Source organism: Myotis brandtii, unplaced genomic scaffold, assembly GCF_000412655.1.
Source record: "Myotis brandtii unplaced genomic scaffold, ASM41265v1 scaffold191, whole genome shotgun sequence".
Lineage (NCBI taxonomy): Eukaryota > Metazoa > Chordata > Mammalia > Chiroptera > Vespertilionidae > Myotis > Myotis brandtii.
The window spans coordinates 7600676-7618416 of NW_005357115.1; the positions used below are offsets into that span (position 1 = coordinate 7600676).

Here is a 17741-nt window from a genome sequence, read left to right on the forward strand (position 1 = left end):
TCATGCACTGGGCCACTAGTATATATATATATGAAAAGAGGAAATATGCAAATTAGGCCAGGATGCTGTAACGGGTCACGACCAGACAGGAGGAGATGGCACGCACAGGTGAGGCCCAAAGTGGACACGGACAGGGACAGGGGACCGGCCCGCAGCCTCCGCAGCCGAGCACAGGCCCGGAGAGGAGATGGCGGGCCCGCCTCCCGTGGAAGCAGCGCAGCGCAGCTCCCGGTGGCACGTTGCGGTTCCTGCCAGCTCCCGCGGAAGCAGCGGGTGGCCTACTGCGCACGATATCGCACAATGGGCTACTAGTATGCATATAAGTTCTTTGATTAATCTCTTACCACCACCGCCCTTCCCACTAAGATTCATCAAATAAATATTCATGTTTATATCTAATTTTGTATTTGTAATTTTATTATTTTTATTAAATAACACCCACCCATACACACACAAATTTATATGCTTTTGGCCTTATAAAAATTGTCTGCCTAGACTTGGACTAATTTCAGTTGTCTTGCTTCTCATTCAGATACATTCCTATACCAGCTTCTGTTTGTTTTGTTTTTAAATTAAATTTATTGGAATGACATTGGTTAATATCATCCAGATTTCAAGTGTACATTTCTATGGTACATGATCTGTATATTGCATTGTGTACCTACCACCCAAAGTCATATCTTCTTCCATTACCATATAGTTGACTTCCTTTACCTTTTACTACCTCAGCCTCCCTCCCCTTTCCTTCTGATAATCACCATACTGTTATCTGTGTCTATGATTTTTTGTTTGTTTTTCTTGTTTGTTCATTTGCTGCTTTCAGTTTTATACCCCAAATATTTGTGAAATCATATGGTTCTTAACATTTTCTGTCTGCCTTATTTTGCTTAGCATGATATTCTCAAGGTCCATTCATGTTGTTGCAAATGGCAGAAATAAACTCACATGTATATGGACAAATAATTTTTTACAAAGAAGCCAAAAATGTACAGTGAAGAAAAGAAAGTATTTTCAATAAGTGGTGCTATGAAAATTGGAAAGCCACATGCAAAAGAATAAAACTAGACTACAGTTTGTCCCCATATATAAAAATTAACTCAAAATGGATCAAAGACTTACATATAAAATCTGAAATAATAAATTACATAGAAGAACATAAGCTACTAAACTTATGGACCTATGGAAGATTTTATGAATTTGACCCTAAAGGCAAGGGAAGTAAAGGCAAAAATAAATTAATGGGAATATATCAAACTAAAAAGTTTCTGCACGCAAAAGAAATTGCCAACAAAACAAAAAGACAAGTGGGAGAAGATATTTGCAAACAACAGTTCTGACAAAGGGTTAATATCCAAAATATATACAGAATTCATATTACCATACCAGCTTATTTTTTGAGGGGTAATGATGGTGCTTTCCTTCTGCTATATGGGACAGGATTTCCAAGGGATCCGAAGCTGAAGGTGAGACCAATTTCTAAGTTTCTTAGCGTGTTCCCAAGCATTATCTAAAAAAGATAAAATGCAAAATATTATTTGGGCCATTTGGCAGCCATTTGGAACACTAATATCAAATTGGATCACTACCTGCTTCTTCTGTCTAATATATTCCAGATGGACAAAAAATTTAAACAGGAAAAAAATGAAGTCATAAAATACATAGGAAAATTCCCACAATATCAATGTGAGAAAGGCTTTTTAAGTTTGATACAAATCCCAGAGGTCATAAAAGAAAGGATTGATACATTTTAATGAATAACAATGAAAAAATTCTGCTTGCCAAGAAATAAAGTTAGAAGACAAGCAACAAATTGAGGAAAAAAAAAAACTATTTGTAACGCCTATCCTATAGGGTTTATTTTATTAATATAAAAAGAGTTCCTACACATTAATAAGAAAAAGGATAAGCAATATAAATTAGGCAAAGTATATTAACAGCTGGTTTATAAAACAAGAAATACAGATGACTTGTAAACACATGAAAAGTTGTTCAATACCCTTATAATAAGAGAAATGCAAATTAAAACTGATAATCAGATTGGCAAAGATCCAAAAGTTTGTAGCACCTTGTGTAGGTGAAGATATTAGGAAGCAGTCAATTTTTGGTGCAAGTGTAAATTGGAACAACTTCTGGAAAGGGCAGATTAAATATGACACAGCTTCATTTCTAGAAAGTAATTCTATAGATGTCTACATTTATAAATTGTTACAAATTGAAAGACATTCACTGTAGCATTGTTTCTAATAGCAAATGTTGGAAATAACTAAAAAAGGGATTGGTTGAATACATAATGGTATATTATCATTAGAATACTATGAGGCCATAAAAAAGAAGAAAGCAGTTCTATGCAGATGTGAAACCATCTTAAAGACACAATTAAAAATGCAATGTTCAGGGTGGGACACTGACATTTAAATGGGTACATTTGATATTTATGTTTTCATGGACTATCTCTAAAAGACAGTTGTTGCCTCCTGGTGGGTGGGTAGACATTTACTTTTCACTACATATCCTTTTGCACTTTTTGAATATTTTTCATGTACCTATCTGACGTATTAAAATGTCATATTTAACAAATAAAAAAAAGAAAAAACAAAACAAAAAATAAATAAAATGTCACATTTATTAAAAATAAGAGATGTGCCCAGCTGGCATGGCTCAGTGGTTGAGCGTCCACCTATGAACCAGGAGGTCGCAGTTTGATTCCCAGACAGGGCACATGCCCGGGTTTTGGACCAATCCCCAATGGGGGTGCGTGCAGGAGGCGGCCCATCAATGATTCTCTATTTCTCTGTTTCTATCTGTCTCTCCCTTTCCCTTCCTCTCTGAAATAAAAAATATATGTATATTTTTTTTAAAAGATGTTCTGTAACTAGGCTAGTGAATACTCAAGCAGTGGTAGTTTTTCTTCTGAAGGCACATTACTGAGAATAAGATTATTACTCTAACAGGGAAATCAGTGAAGTTTCTGAACTATCCAAATCCCAGTCAGGGACTAACTTTAGGAGGACACAAAATCTAACGTTGAGGCCTACTTAGCTGTGCTGTAGTTATTTGTCTGAAGGAGGACAGCTGACAGATGGGAGCTGCTGAGCATAGGTTTAGAAAAGCAGGTCAAAGAGTAGAATTTGACAGGATTCCTCTAGGGCTGACTGATGGAGATGTTTTCTGAAGTGTGTCTTTTATTTTTCCTACAAAATTAGTAGCTGTCATTTAAATGATCTTTCAGTAGTAGCTAAGAACACAGCCTTTGGAGGCAAAGAGATCAGGGTTCAAATCCCAGTTCCTCTTTTTATCATCTGGGTGATTTTAAACAAATACCAATTCTCAGTTTATGTAGGGGTAAATAACCTTTATCTGAATGTTGTTATAGATTAAAGAAAATAACAGAAAAAATCTAGCACAGTAGCTAGCATGTAACTGGTGCTCACTGAATAGCAACTATTGTTTATATTTATAGATTGCTTTTATCATCTCTATAGCTTAAGGTCCTAAAGATTGATTAATAATTGAAACAAATTAAATTGAATCAAATGTATAGCATCTTGTCATTATCAAGATAAATATGGCCATCTAGATAGGGTCTCTCAGAAGTTCAAAGAGGCCCTGACCATTTTTTCCTCTCTTTTGTTGTCTTATTTATTTATTTTTTGAGGCTATTCATATAGAAAATAAGTGGAAAATTCCAAAACAGGGCTTTAAAAAATTGTAGTGTGTTTTAAATGCTGTTTACATTAAATCTAGTGAAATATATTTGTGTTTTTCACATAATAATATTTGAAATATTAATGTATAGTGCACCACAGGCAGGATATGAGATAGATGAAAGTTTTATAATAAATGTCATCCTCTTTTAGTCACTGTGCATCTCTGGGACTGGATGGTTGACCTCCTTTGATGATGACATCAAACGACTGAAGCTCTTCATGAATGTGAGAACCAGCCAAATGGCAGTCCTCAATCCCCAGCCCCAATGATAGGCCCTGTTTTATGGAGTAAGGCAGACTAGAAAGGCAACCTCCTCTAATGGGCTGCAAAACCTAGACATGCACATTTCTCTCTTCCACTGGCTCAGCATTTCTAACTTGCCAGTGACAAAAGCCAGCATTTGTGTCTTGTGTCTTGCTCTCAGTTGGTGTGACACAGTCTTTAATACTAATCTAGGCAGATTGCTACTCCAGGGCCTGGATAATGCCCTTGTAATGCAGGGAAAATGGAATCCACTCACATTTTCCTGTATCATGGGGAGCTGCTTCAGCTCAGTTAAAATCAAGAAATGATAAAGTTAAAAGACTTTTCAAGAATCAGGAAATAGCTCCTAAGTGGGGTCTTCAGTTGGACACTAAAGAGAAATGGCCCATTTTTCTCCCTGGTTGAGTGAGTTTTTGCTGCTGACCTGTAAATTCTACACTATTTCAAAGTTACTGGCTGGGAAATTAATGGAACCTGAGCTGGGAATTTTTTTCTTTCTTACCCTATGTGTGATGTCTTATTTAAAAATAATTCAGACTCAAAGTGAATTTCTAGCAAATGGGGCTCTGGCTGCTATTAAATTTATTGATGGTGAATCCATCATTCCTGCTTTTTATGTATGATGTCGCGATTTTTTTTTTTTTAAAGCTCTATGCCATGAGACTTTCTTGAAATTCACCTCTTCCATTTGCCCCATAGTGCTATAAGTGATTCGGGTTAAGATACTGCTTCACAAATTAATTTACCATGTTGTTATTTTATGACAAAGTTTTGCAAAACCATTAAGTAAACCACAGTTATTTTTTATATATTGGGATGTTTTTGATGTGCTAAGATTTTAGATAAATTTGTTATTTATCTTGATGAAAGCCAGATAAATAAATGCTCCTATTGTGCCTAATAACTCAACTCTTTGCTTTCACAAGGCCAGTGCAAGGCTGAAAGGAAATTCATCTCAAAGCTATTAAGAAAAGCCAGATAGAAAGAGAGCATAAAAATGAAATGAACTATGGTGAGAGGGCCAGACCCTCTTCCAGAATGCTCTACATCATCCCAGCTACACAGAAAGAACAAAGATTTAGAGTTCCAAACTCAAGAACAGGAAGAAATGATGTGGGATGGTCTGAGAAAGGGATCAATCTATCCTGTGTTCATAGGAGACACAGGGAGAAAAAGAAATCTTTTGGCAAAAAGGTCTCACAGCTTAAACTAGAAATAGCATTTCTCACTCCCAAGCTGTCACCATGGCCCCCATTTGAATACACCTCAAAAGCAGCCCTGTTTCCATTGCTCTGTTCCCTGCCCATGCATGCAGGGGTACAAAACTAAGAGAGTGAGGAAACTACCTGGGTACCTCCTTCCTGCTACTTGGGGACTGGGTAGTTCTAACTTTCAAGTTATCACTGAAGCCACTGGTAGCCAGACTACAAAGAAATTCTAACAAGCCATTTGGACCTTGAGGGTTTCCTCTAATAATCCACCTTGGGTAACCTTTCTTTTTAAATCCCTGCAAGTGCACAGCCCAGACAGAGCTTGATGCCACTCTGCCTCCAGTATCACCTGTGAGATGCCTGCATGTCTTATCTTTCCATGAAGTTGGAGGACCTTGGGAATTCCTGAAAAAAACAACAACAAAAAACCAAAACACCAAAAACAAAAACTAGGTCTTTATTACCACCTACCTAATGCAATTTCCTAAGCTGCAATGTTTTTCTCATTTTTCTGGGTCCAAATCCGGTCCATCCTAAAAGAGCGCTAAAGCTATTTCCAGTAAGAAAGACTTTCTGTAGCAGCGTCAGTCATTCTTTGTGGCCACCTACATTCCATGTTTGGAGAATCGCCCTCATGAGGCACAGTCCACTTTTCCCTACAGCCCTGACAATGCTGGATTCTCACTTTCCCAGCCTTTATTGTAGCTAGGGTGTGAGCATGTGATTTAGGCTCTCCCCCTGGAACACTCGCACCCCAAGCTAGCTGTGAGAAGAAGCAGGGACTGTGCAGAATCCATTCTGGTGGCTAGTCGGGTCTGTAGCAGTGGCAGATAATTTAGCTCCCAGAGGCAGTAATGGCTGTGGTCCCTACAGCTGAATTCTGTGTTAGTCTCATAACTGTAAATAATTGTAGTGTGTTTTAAATGTTGTTTACATTAAATCTAGTGAAATGTATTTGTGTTATTCACATAATAATATTTGAAATATTAATGTATAGTGCACCATAGGCAGGATATTATTTAACAACTAGGGGCCCAGTGCACGAATTTGTGCACCTTGAAGGAACTGTGGGCCGTGAGGTTGCGGTGGGCACAGGGGCGGGTCTTGGTTCATCTTCTACACCTCCACTCCTGCCACCACAGCTCCCACGCACTGATGGTGCCGGCCCCACTTGCCCCCGCTGATGGCATGGAGCAATTGGGGCCGGCGCCAGCAGTGGGTGTGAGTGGGGCCAGTGTTGTCAGCGGGTATGAGTGGTGGCTGCTGCCCTGATTGCCCCTCAGGAGCAGGGGAAGGTGGAGAAGCCCTGAGGGGTGATAGGGGCCTGCGCTGGGCGCGAGCACCGGGTAGGACTGTGGTGTGCAGGAGCAAAGAATTTTCATAAACACCAGAGGCTCACTCCGATGACAGTGACTGGCGCCCCATGTTGGCCTGGCACCCCTGCTCACCTGCTCCATTCTTCTGCTGCGGCTGACACCCGACATGTTCTGCACGTGCCCCCTGGTGGCCAGCACACATCATAGTGACTGGTTGTTCGGTTGTTCCACCATTCGGTCTATTTGCATATTAGCCTTTTAGTATCTACTAGAGGCCCTATGCATGAAATTCGTGCAATGGTAGGCCTTCCTTCCTCCAGATGCCGGCACCAGCTTCCCTTTGGCACCTGGGACCCAGGTTTCCCTCCAACCACCAGCAGGCACCTGGGACCCAGGCTTCCCAAATAAAAGTGTAATATGCTAATTAGACCAGACGTCCTTCTGGATGACCTTCTGGATAAAGCCAGGGCTGCAAGGGAAGCCTGGGTCCCAGGTGCCGTAGGGAAGCCAGTGCCTGCAGCCGGGGAAGGAAGGCCTACTCTTGCATGAATTTCATGCATCCGGCTTCTAGTATAGGATAAAAAAGGAATGGATTACTAATACATGCACCAACATGAATCAACCTTGAAAACGTGCTAAGTGAAAGAAGCCAATCACAATGAAACACATATTGTATGATTTCATCTATAGGAAATGTCCAGAATAGGCAAGCAATGCAGTCTGTGCCCTACAGCACTTTCTGTGATGTCTTTGCCATTTCAGCTGCCTAAAAAATTTGGAGCATTACTTGTGCCTGCACAACTTCTAAGCCTAGTTCTGCAGCCTTCCAGAGATTCTATAAGCCATCCCCGATATTTTTTTAAAAAACTATTTTATTGAGATTTAATTCACTTATCATACAATTCACCCATTTAAAGCATACAATTTATTATTTTAAAGTAAATTCACAAGATCATGCAATGATCATAACAATCTAATGTTAGAACATTTTGTCCTTGAAAAAGAAATCCCATACCCATTAGCAGTCACTTTCCAATCCTTCCCCTATTCGCAGATCTAGGCAGCCACTAATCTATTTGAGATCTCTATAGATTTGCCTATTCTGGGCATTTCATATAAATGAAATCATATAATATGTGTTTTGTTGTGATTGGCTTCTTTCACTTAGTATGTTTTCAAGATTGACTCATGTTGTAGCATGTATTAGTAATCCATTCCTTTTTATTGTTAAATAATATTCCATTGTATGGCTATCCCACATTTTATTTATCCACTCACCTGTTAATGGATATTTGAGTTATTTCTACTTTCTGGCCCTTATGAATAATGCCTCTATGAACATTCATGTGCAAGTTTTTGTGTAGATTTCTCTTGGGAATTTATAACTAGGAGTGGAATTGCTGGTATGGTAACTATGACTAATCTTTTGAGGAGCTGGTAAACTGTTTTCTAGAGTGATTGCCCCATTTTGCAATGTGTGAGGGTTCCAATTTCTCCACATCTCTGCCAAATAATCTTTGTTATTTTCTGTCTTTTTTATTATAGCCATTCCAGTGAGTGTGAAGTGAGATCTCATTGTATTTTTGCTTACAGTTAAATAAATTATTTCTGCTTAAATCTAGTTTCTTGCAACTAGAACCCTAACTGATTCATTCCTTATCAGTCCACACTGGCCTGTTCTACCTCTGAATTGTACTACACAGTTGAGCATTTGTTCATTCCCTGGATGCAAGATATTTTTCTCCTCTCCTTGGTTTAAGCAACTGGAGGTCATAGAGTCCATCACCTACTTCTGTGTCTTTCCCGTATTGCCTAACCTGAAGCTAAGCACTTATGAGGCTTTACTCAAGTACTTAGTGAATTAGAAGATTGTTGATGGGTTCATTAAAACAGTTCCTTGCTTATCACACAATTCTGGAAATGTGTCTTTCATTCTTTCTTTAAGTGGACTCAACCATGGAGATGTGAAGAAGGTGCTGGGGACATGCATTTTGAAAATGGGTCAGATTTGGGTTCTAATTCTATTTCTGCTGATTACTAGCTGTGGGACCCAAGAGCCAGTTAATTGACCTCTCTGAGCTTTGGCTTTCCTTTTTACAAAAGACATAAAAACAGGTATCTCAGATAAGTGTTATGAGGGTTAAACTACATCCTGTTTGTATGGAAGTTGTTCAATAAATGTTTCTTCTGCATCCCCACACTACCCCCTAACTCCCAGCCCCAGTAATCTCCCTTAGAGATTCATTCTAGTCATGTTTGCTATTTTATAACTTTTTTAGGGAGTTGGAACAAGCCTGCTCCTTATAAGATTTAAGTAATGTTCTTGCAAATGAGTATTATGTTGAGGGGGTGAGGCAGTGCAAATCAGGGAAGGAGGGAAAGACATTGTCAAAACTCAATTTAGAGAGCAGAGAGAGGTCTTATATTGCCGGAAGCCGGTCCATCCTTGCTGCTTGACACAGTCGCTGCAGGAAAGAAACATCTGCACAGCATATGTTTCAAGGGACCTGGCATATATAGCATATTGTTCTTAATATGTTTGCTCTCCTTAGCGCCATGTGTTTTAACCAAGGTCACCTCTCCGAGAAACGTTGTTTCCCCAGGTGGGGATTTTTCCCTGAGGTTAGGGAGGGGATACAACCCCTTAACTAAGTGCCAGGCGGGTAGTTAATCACTTTAACTACAAACAATCACGCTTAAGCTACATAATCTTTACTCCCTGGAATGGAGATAAGAAACGCCCTAACCTTTGCAATAGAAATTGACAGGATTAAAATCAACTGGTATAAATACAGATGTAACAAGACAATAAACATCAGATCCTAATCAGATCCTAACCAGAACTTGACCAGACCTTCGCTGGAGATCCTGACTAGAACTTGGCTGGAGATCCTGGCTAGGCTGCTGATCAACTGAAGGCTGTCTCCGTGTCATTCCTTCTTCGCCGACTCCGTCCACACCTTTGGGGACCCCTGGACCTGCTGGGGTTGGACCCCAGCATTATATGTAGTTGCCACTGAGAAGGAACAGGAAGCAAGGGATGCCTGGGCTCTGCTGTTTACATGCCCTGTTTCCCCAAAGGACTCTTTTTTTTTTTGTCTATGACCACATAGGCATAGAATCTTTGTGAAGCGAAGTTGATGTTTATTTCAAATGACCTATTTCTAGGGGCATTCTGGGATCTGATTGGAAGAAGCCATGTGTACACCACAGGCTGAAGGAGTAATGGGGGAGGCTGGCATGTATGTTGGTGTGTTATGGGAAGATCATTGTCTGTGGCAGCTGTCTTTATCCATACTACATTTAAGGGAAACTTCTATTCTGGAAGGCTTAAAATAAAGCACCTGAGTGAAACTTTCTGTAACACAGTTGTGAGGGGGTTGAACTGACATCTATATGATAAACTAATGGGAGTTGAATCTGGTTTTCAAGTGAACCTTACCTGGAGGAAAATGTAACTTGCCACTTATTTAGTGTTAAATTTCTTTATCTTTTACAAGGTGATTTAAATTCCGTTAGTAGAGGTCAAGTCCTCTACAGATTCCTCAGTGAGAGCTCAGATACCAAATACATCTGAAAGGGTTAACAGACTGCTATTTTTATTAATGTGTAATTTACTGGATGCATGGCCTTTGTGAGTGTGGTTTTTAGTAGTGCGCTGAGGGAAGTGATTATAAGGGAACCAGGTTACTAAACAAGACACACTATAAAGGAGAAAATGGCATGCAAAACGGGGAGATGGCAGACATAGAAATTAACTTCTTGGTTTCCCCAAAGCCAGCCCTATTAGGCTTCATTCAGTCATTCAACAACAATTTAGTGAGCATCTGCTATAGAGTAGGTTCTGTGCTGGGAACTTGGATGACAAACGGGGGGCCTTTATTGTGAAGATACTTTATGCTATGTACAGATTTGTACCTAATCTTCCTATAGCTTGGATCCTGGAGTTCAGGAGCTGGAAATCTAGCCTAACTCAGCTTAGTTGTAGCCAACCTATAGGCTTATGAGCATGAGAATGAGGGACTGTTATTGTAAGCCTCTGACTTGGAGGGTAGTTTGTTATACAATATCCTTGTGACAAATAGTTGACTAAATGCACCATGTTAAGTTTGAATTTTCTTCTAAGGGAGTAAAGACTTTTAATCAAGGGAGAGCTTAATAACCTTTGAATTTTAGAATGATCTCTCTGGGTACAATGGACTCCATTAGCTTGGATACTAGAATAAGATACATGTAGCCCAACTGGAGTGGCTCAGTAGGTTGAGTGTCGTCATCCTGTGCACTGAAAGGTTGAGAGTTTGATTCCAGGTCAGGGCACATCCCCAGGTTGTGGATTTGATCCCCAGTCATGGCACGTATAGAAGGCAACCAGTCAATGTTTCTCTCTCTCTCTCTCTCTCTCTCATCAATAAACATATCCTTGGATGGAGGATAAGAAAAAAAAAGATACATACATGGATCTATAGTAGCTGCTCTAAGTAGCTGCTGGCCCAAAGATAATGAGAGCCCAGTTATAGCATATCTGACCAACCTATAGCATGAAGTCTAAAGAATGGATTGAAGACTGTACTATGGGAGACCAGCAAGGAGACTGTTGCAATAATGTAGGCTTGAACTTGGGAAGTGACAGTTAAGAAGAAAGTTTTATTTAAGTGGGAGAATTAATTGGTCTTGGTGATTGTTCAATAGCATGTGAAAGTTGCAGGAGAGGAAGGTTAAGGGTGACTTGGTCAACAGGGTAGATGAGAGTGCCCTTCACTCAAAAGGAAGAACATTTTTTCAGGGGGAGATGATAGCAAAGGCAGACAGGTAAGTTCATTAAAAACATATTGAATTTGTGTGTCCAAGTTATGTCCAGGAAATAGTTAGATATTCAGATCTGGAGAACAGGAGAGTGATATGTTTGGAGACATGCGGTTGGTTGTCATCAAAAGACAACAGTTAGAGGAGCCCAATGAATATATAAACCTTCCCAAGGAGATTATGTGGTATAAAAGCAATTTTGTTGAGATTGCTTCTATCTTATGATACACACACACACACACGTAAGTGGGAAACAAAGTCATTTATTATGAGTTCTGGGATGGTGTAGCACTGGGGGTTTGAGGAGATTGGTGATAGTAAAATCTACAGGGCTGTATGATTGATTAGCCTCAGAGGAGCTGTATGTTCAAGGTGCAGGAGCCCTAAAGGCAGAGAGTTGGCTTACCCCATTTGGAGTTTCACCACTGAGGTCCAGCAGAGAATAAGCAAGAATGGAGACGGTGAAAATCAGAAAAAGAAGGATTTTATTGATGGATCACTAATGGGTCTTCTCCATGAAGTCTAGATTTATAAATATACAAATTAGGGAAGTGGCTTTAAGTTAATCTGACCATAATTTTTTTTCAAGTTCCTACTGTATATTTAATTTTATAACTGGCTAATTCATATAAAACTTTAAATGATGAAATCAAACAATAAATCAGTGAAAACTCATTTTTTTCATCCAATTTTTCAGAACTATGTCATTTGTATAAAGTGAGGCACACGTGCAAAAGACTTTACAGTAAACGTATATTTAAAGACACTTATGACACATAATTAAAAAAACAAAACACCAATAACAACCTTTTCATCTACCAGCATAGCAGACAGAAGCGTATTGTCATCTCCATATTGTAGGTGGGAAACTGAAGTATGGTGAGACTGAATCACTTCTTCAAGGTGTTTGTTTTTTTTGTATTCCAAAGCATTCCAGTGTTTGAATATGTGGTATATCATGTAAACTTCCAAACAAAAACAGTGAACAAATAAGCTATCATTTATTAATATTTATGGAGCCCTTGTGTCATGCTCAGCCTATGGCAAATGCTATAAATTTTTAAAATGAAGATGTGCAATGTACATTTCTGGACTTAAAAATCCTATAATCTGCTTACAGAGACCAAAGCTCAACATACTAAAAATTTACAAAGAATATTAGAAATAAAAAAACACTTGAGACAATGACAGGAAAAATCCTGAGCTGTGTGTGAGGTGACCAGTGAGTGGAATAGACAATAATTTGGAAAGGAGAGGTCAGATGAGCTCGAGTTGCCAGAGAAGACTTCATATAGGGGTGGAAATTTGACTGAACCTTCAGGAATGAGTAGTAGTTGAAGAGTAATCATTATCCTCTTAAAAATATTATTTTGGTTAATCCTCACCTGAGGATATTTTTTCCATTGATTTTTTATAGAGAGTAAAAGGGAGGGGGAGAGACACAGAGTGAGAAACATCGATGTATGAGAGACACATTGGTTGCCTCCCACACACACCCCAACCAGGGCCAGAGGCTGCAACTGAGGTACGTGCCCTAGACCAGAATCGAACCTGGGACCCTTCAGTCCATGGCCCAATGCTCTATCCACTGAGCCAAACCGGCTAGGGCGAGAGTCCTCATTATCATTATCATCTTGCTTATATAAAAGCACTTGTATAAATATGTACCCTCACAAGTCTCCATTTGAAGGGACACTTTCAGACAGAGGTCTGAAAATAATTCCCTGAGAGTAAGAAGAGGGGGATATGCGAGAAAATGCACTAAAGACTAACTTTACTAAAATCTCACTTTCCCCTGAGAACAAGCTCTGCAGGATTAGATTTTCTTTAGGATTCTCACCACCTCATACCTTTCCTGTGCCTACAATCTCTGTACTTGTGATATGGGTGGGCCCTCCAGTTGTTCTCATTCTCAGTGCTCTATTATGCTTTGTCCCTTCATGAAGTAAAACTAAGAGAGCTCTTTCCCAAACCTTGCTGGTTTTCCAGAATGTTCATTTCAGTTTTCTGAGGCATTCACCTGGGGTTGGCAAACATTGTGGCCTGGATAGAATCATGGCTGTGCAGGGTGTTGCTACTCCTCACTTCTCAATTAGAAGGCTGGTGGTCAAGGGCTCTGGGAATACACAGTTTAGTGTTCCTACCCATCCAAAGATGGGGTGGTCAGTTGATGGGGATAGAAAGGTCATTGAATAGTGGTGTAAATAGAGTCTGGCCTCTCACTGAGTACTTTCTGAGCAACAGACTCACATTGGAATAACTCTTCAAGAATGAGTTCTTAACATCTGTGACTTGAGTCCAGCAGACTCAGAACTTATCCATTCCCTTACAGGTTTCCCCAAATACACACCTATGTCTGCTTTGTTCCTCTACATACAAGTCTTATTTTCTTCTACAATGAGGTTAGATGATCCATAAAGAAGAGCTCATTTGTTCGTTAAATGCAAGCATTCAGCAATCCAAAGCTCTATATTTAGAAACAAAGTTGACTTTTGGTCAAGATGAGAACCAAGAAAACATGGGAAATCCTCTTTCCACCCTCAAAACATAAAATTGCTAGATACTAAAAACCTTTTTTAAAGTATATAGCTGAGCTTGCAAGCAAGAAATAGAAATTTCTAGGTGTTAGAAATTAAGAGAGAATCCACAGAGGTGAGTGATATTTATGTCTTATGAGCAATCCCAGCACCTTACGGTAGGGATTTTAACAACCTGAAAGAATGGTGGTCAAGTCTTTAGATTTCCTGCTCATGGAGGTTGGCTGCGATTAGTCTCCTTACAGAGCATGTTGGGTCAGAAATGTCAAAAGGGTCAGCTAAGAGAAATAAAGATTCTTATGCTGTGCTGCCTGTGAAGGCTCAAATACTCACAAAAACCTCATAATGTAGAAGCCCTGTGACAAGAATCTAAACTAAATGTTTGTGTGGAATCAGTGAATCCTAGTGAACCCACAGCAAAGGCAGCCATGAAAAAAGCTTGATGGGGGTCTTATCCACAACCCAGGACACAGTGTAAAAGGGACTTTAAGTATGCTTTAAAATCTTCTAAAAAAAAAAAAAAAGAGGAAGGGATAGAACTTGTAAGCTAAGAATGGGACATAATTTTTTGAAAAGGAGAGCTTTGAAAATGAATCACGTAGCATTATATGTTGTATCTTCCAAAATCATAGCACATAGATGGCCACAGCAATATTTCCCATCCCACATACTTTTCTCTTTTTTTTAAAATATATTTTATTGATTTTTTACAGAGAGGAAGGGAGAGGGATAGAGAGTTAGAAACATCGATGAGAGAGAAACATCGACCAGCTGCCTCCTGCACATCCCCTACTGGGTATGTGCCCGCAACCAACATACATGCCCTTGACCGGAATCGAACCCAGGACCCCCCAGTCCGCAGGCCGACGCTCTATACACTGAGCCAAACCGGCTTCGGCCACATACTTTTCTCTTACAAGGGTCCATACTCCTCCCATCAAGAGGTGGGGTGTATGTCCCTTCCCTTGATGGGCATATGTGACTCACTTGTAATTAATAGAATGTGGTATAAGTGATGCTGTGTGACTTCTGATGCTATATCAGAAATGTGAGGCAGTTTTGGCCTTGCTGACTGGATCACTTGTGCTGGAATCCTGAGCTGCCTGCCATGTAAGAAGTTCAACTGCCTAGGAGTTGTCAGGCATGAGGAAGCCCAAGTTAGCCTATGCAAAGTGACCACATGTAGCGGTCCTGTGGCTACATAAAGAAAGAGAAATGCCTGGCTCTCCACAACTTTTCCAGCCTTCTGCTGTTTCAGCTCTAACCACTGGCTGATTGCAACTACCTAAAAGACCCTAAGCCAGAACCTCTAACTGAGCCTTTTCTGAATTCCTAATGCACAAAATCATGAGCAAAATAGGCAGATTGTTTTAAGTGGCTACATTTTGAGATAGTTTGTTTTTTGTAGCAATGAATAACAGGAACATACAGAAATCCTGGAAGTTAAAGTATTGAGGAAATTTATTGAGGAAACTAGATTAAGTAGTAATTTAGATTAGCTGAAGAGAAAACTACAGAATTAGAAGATATATGTAAAGAAATCATACAGAATGCAGAACACAGAGAGAAAAGACAGAAAATAAAAAGGGAAATCAGGAGACATGGAGATTGAAATAAGAGCTTACACAATATGTCCAAATCCAATAGGGCTAAATGGAGGCAAGAAACACTTCTTTAAATATTACTGACATATCGCCTTCCTCAAATTGCCAAAACTGTTTTCTGGAGGAGTCTCTTTTATTTCATCCTGAGGAAGGTTCCCTCTCATTTGCCAAGAATATGTTGAATGACTTCTTATAATAGTAAAAAAGCAGAGGGGAAAGGAAGATTTGTTTTCCTACCCTTAATAGATTAAATTTGTTTTCTGCTACAAATGTAAGAAGCAGTTAACTGTCAGTGAGAGAGTCCAATCAGGGTACACATTATAAGAACCAGACTTTTTATGTAGTGGCAAAATCAGTGTGGGGTGATGAAAGTGATCCATCCTGTGTGCAGGCAATAGGAGTGCATTTTCTCTTGAAAACCGAAAAACAATGATAAAACCATGTTAAAGTAGATATGCTTTTTATTATCACCAAATATCAGCAATTCTAAATAATGTCAATGATAAAATACTCTTCCCCAATAAATTCTTTTGTTGGTCTAAGTTCTAGTTCTCTCTTCAATTTTAATAATATGTGTAAACTTCAAATTAGCACATTTTAATTACTTATCCTTTGATAAATACTGCATTTTAAATGGAAGTTAATATGAAGAATTCCCAGTTATATGATAGACTCCTAATATATTCAGACTTAGGCACATGCATTTGTTTCAAGAATAAGTTAGTAATGATCCAGAATCATTTGAGTTTGCTTTCTGTCTCTAACCCCAGAGGTGTTACATATGCCCACAATAAACACCAATACCATAGTGATTGTAAAAAAAAAAAAAAAGAAACAGAACATGTGTTACTAAAATTCCATCTTTCTATGTAACCACTTAGGCTTTTTACTTGTGTTTAAAATTTAAAATAATAAAGCAGAATGCAAAAATTGAGGTGTAATACGTTTGTTTAGTTAAGTGTGTATTTTAGTTCATTAAAAATATTTTTTACTGAATATTAATATCCTTAATATTGAAATTTCCTTTTAGTTGTTATTTTTTTCTGGTTGTTAAAAAAACGGTGTTATTCATTATTATAACATACTAATATGTAAGTGTGCATATTTATTTATTTACTTATTTATTTTAAAAATATATTCTTATTGACTTCAGAGAGGAAGGGAGAGGGAGAGAGAAACATCAATAATGAGAGTATCATTGATTGGCTGCCTCCTGCTGGGGATCAAGCCCGCAATCCAGGCATGTGCCCTGATTTGGAACTGAACCATGACCTCCTGGTTCATAGGTTGACACTCAACCATTGAGCCATGCCAGCTGGGCTAATTATACATTTTTAAAACTTTGACTCTAAAAATACATTATAATTAAAAAGTATTAATCTATTGCTGATTTCCTTCTTTTTGCATTATAGTATTTATAATTTTATTGGCATATATGCCAGTAAATACACACACATTTAAATAAAAGAAAAATTCCATTGTCTGTTTTTCTTTTCTGGTCATCATAATTATTTGTTTAATTTTATGATTATTACTAAAAATACTTTTGTCATAGAGAGGAGTGAGTGTTAAGAATGATCTGCTCTGGTTTTGGCAGGTGGTGGGTATACATATCTTTAAGAATGATCCTGTCCTGTGGAGACTTGTCCTAAGTCTTTCAGAAAAAAGAACAGAAAAAAATGGAAAGAAGTTTAACTTTTGGTTCTAACAAACTGCCATAATTGAGAAGGCACCCCTTTCACTCCAAGTATTATAGGAATGGTGGTGATGAAATGGGAAACTGAGAGCCGCTGTTGGAGCAATGATGATGACGTGGTAGGACCAGCTACTGCACAGAGAATAGCAGCAGGAAACTTATAAAAATGGACTAAACCCCATTTTTAATGGAGAATTGATCAGATGTGAGCATAAACCACCTTTTATCTCTGGAAGAGAGGAGACAGAGAAGCTTGAGAGGAATCAAATATTAGTTCACTTGTCATTTAAGCCTATAATTGCTACCAAACAGATGTGGCTTCAGTAAACAAAGCTCCCCTTGGCTTAAAAGTAGTCTTCCCTGAGTGCAATCCCATGACATAAATAAGTAATATTTTGAGTAGTAGTAGCATGCGTGTGTCAATCTAAAAAAAATAAAGAAATCAGGCAAGGAAACAATCAGGGTCAGTCCTGGACTTAATTAAGCAGTTGATGAAGTTCAGTTTCTTTATCTGTCTTCATTCTGGTCATTTAAACCTTTAGTGTGTGTCTACCTTTATTTTATAAGTCATTCAGGGTCATTCTGTTCTCTCTGAAGAATCC

At 38.8% G+C, this 17741-nt stretch overlaps 1 long non-coding RNA gene across 1 annotated transcript in view; it reads right to left on the reverse strand.

The window, feature by feature from the left end:
* The window catches only part of LOC106725846, a 22759-nt gene extending 9021 nt beyond the window's left edge, over positions 1–13738 (reverse strand). The window contains exons 1-3 of the long non-coding RNA XR_001361845.1: positions 13653–13738; positions 5454–5588; positions 1379–1507 (exon numbers count right to left, since the gene is read on the reverse strand). This is a non-coding gene — a long non-coding RNA (uncharacterized LOC106725846). The remainder of the gene's footprint in view (positions 1–1378; positions 1508–5453; positions 5589–13652) is intronic.
* Between the last annotated feature and the right edge of the window lie 4003 nt (positions 13739–17741).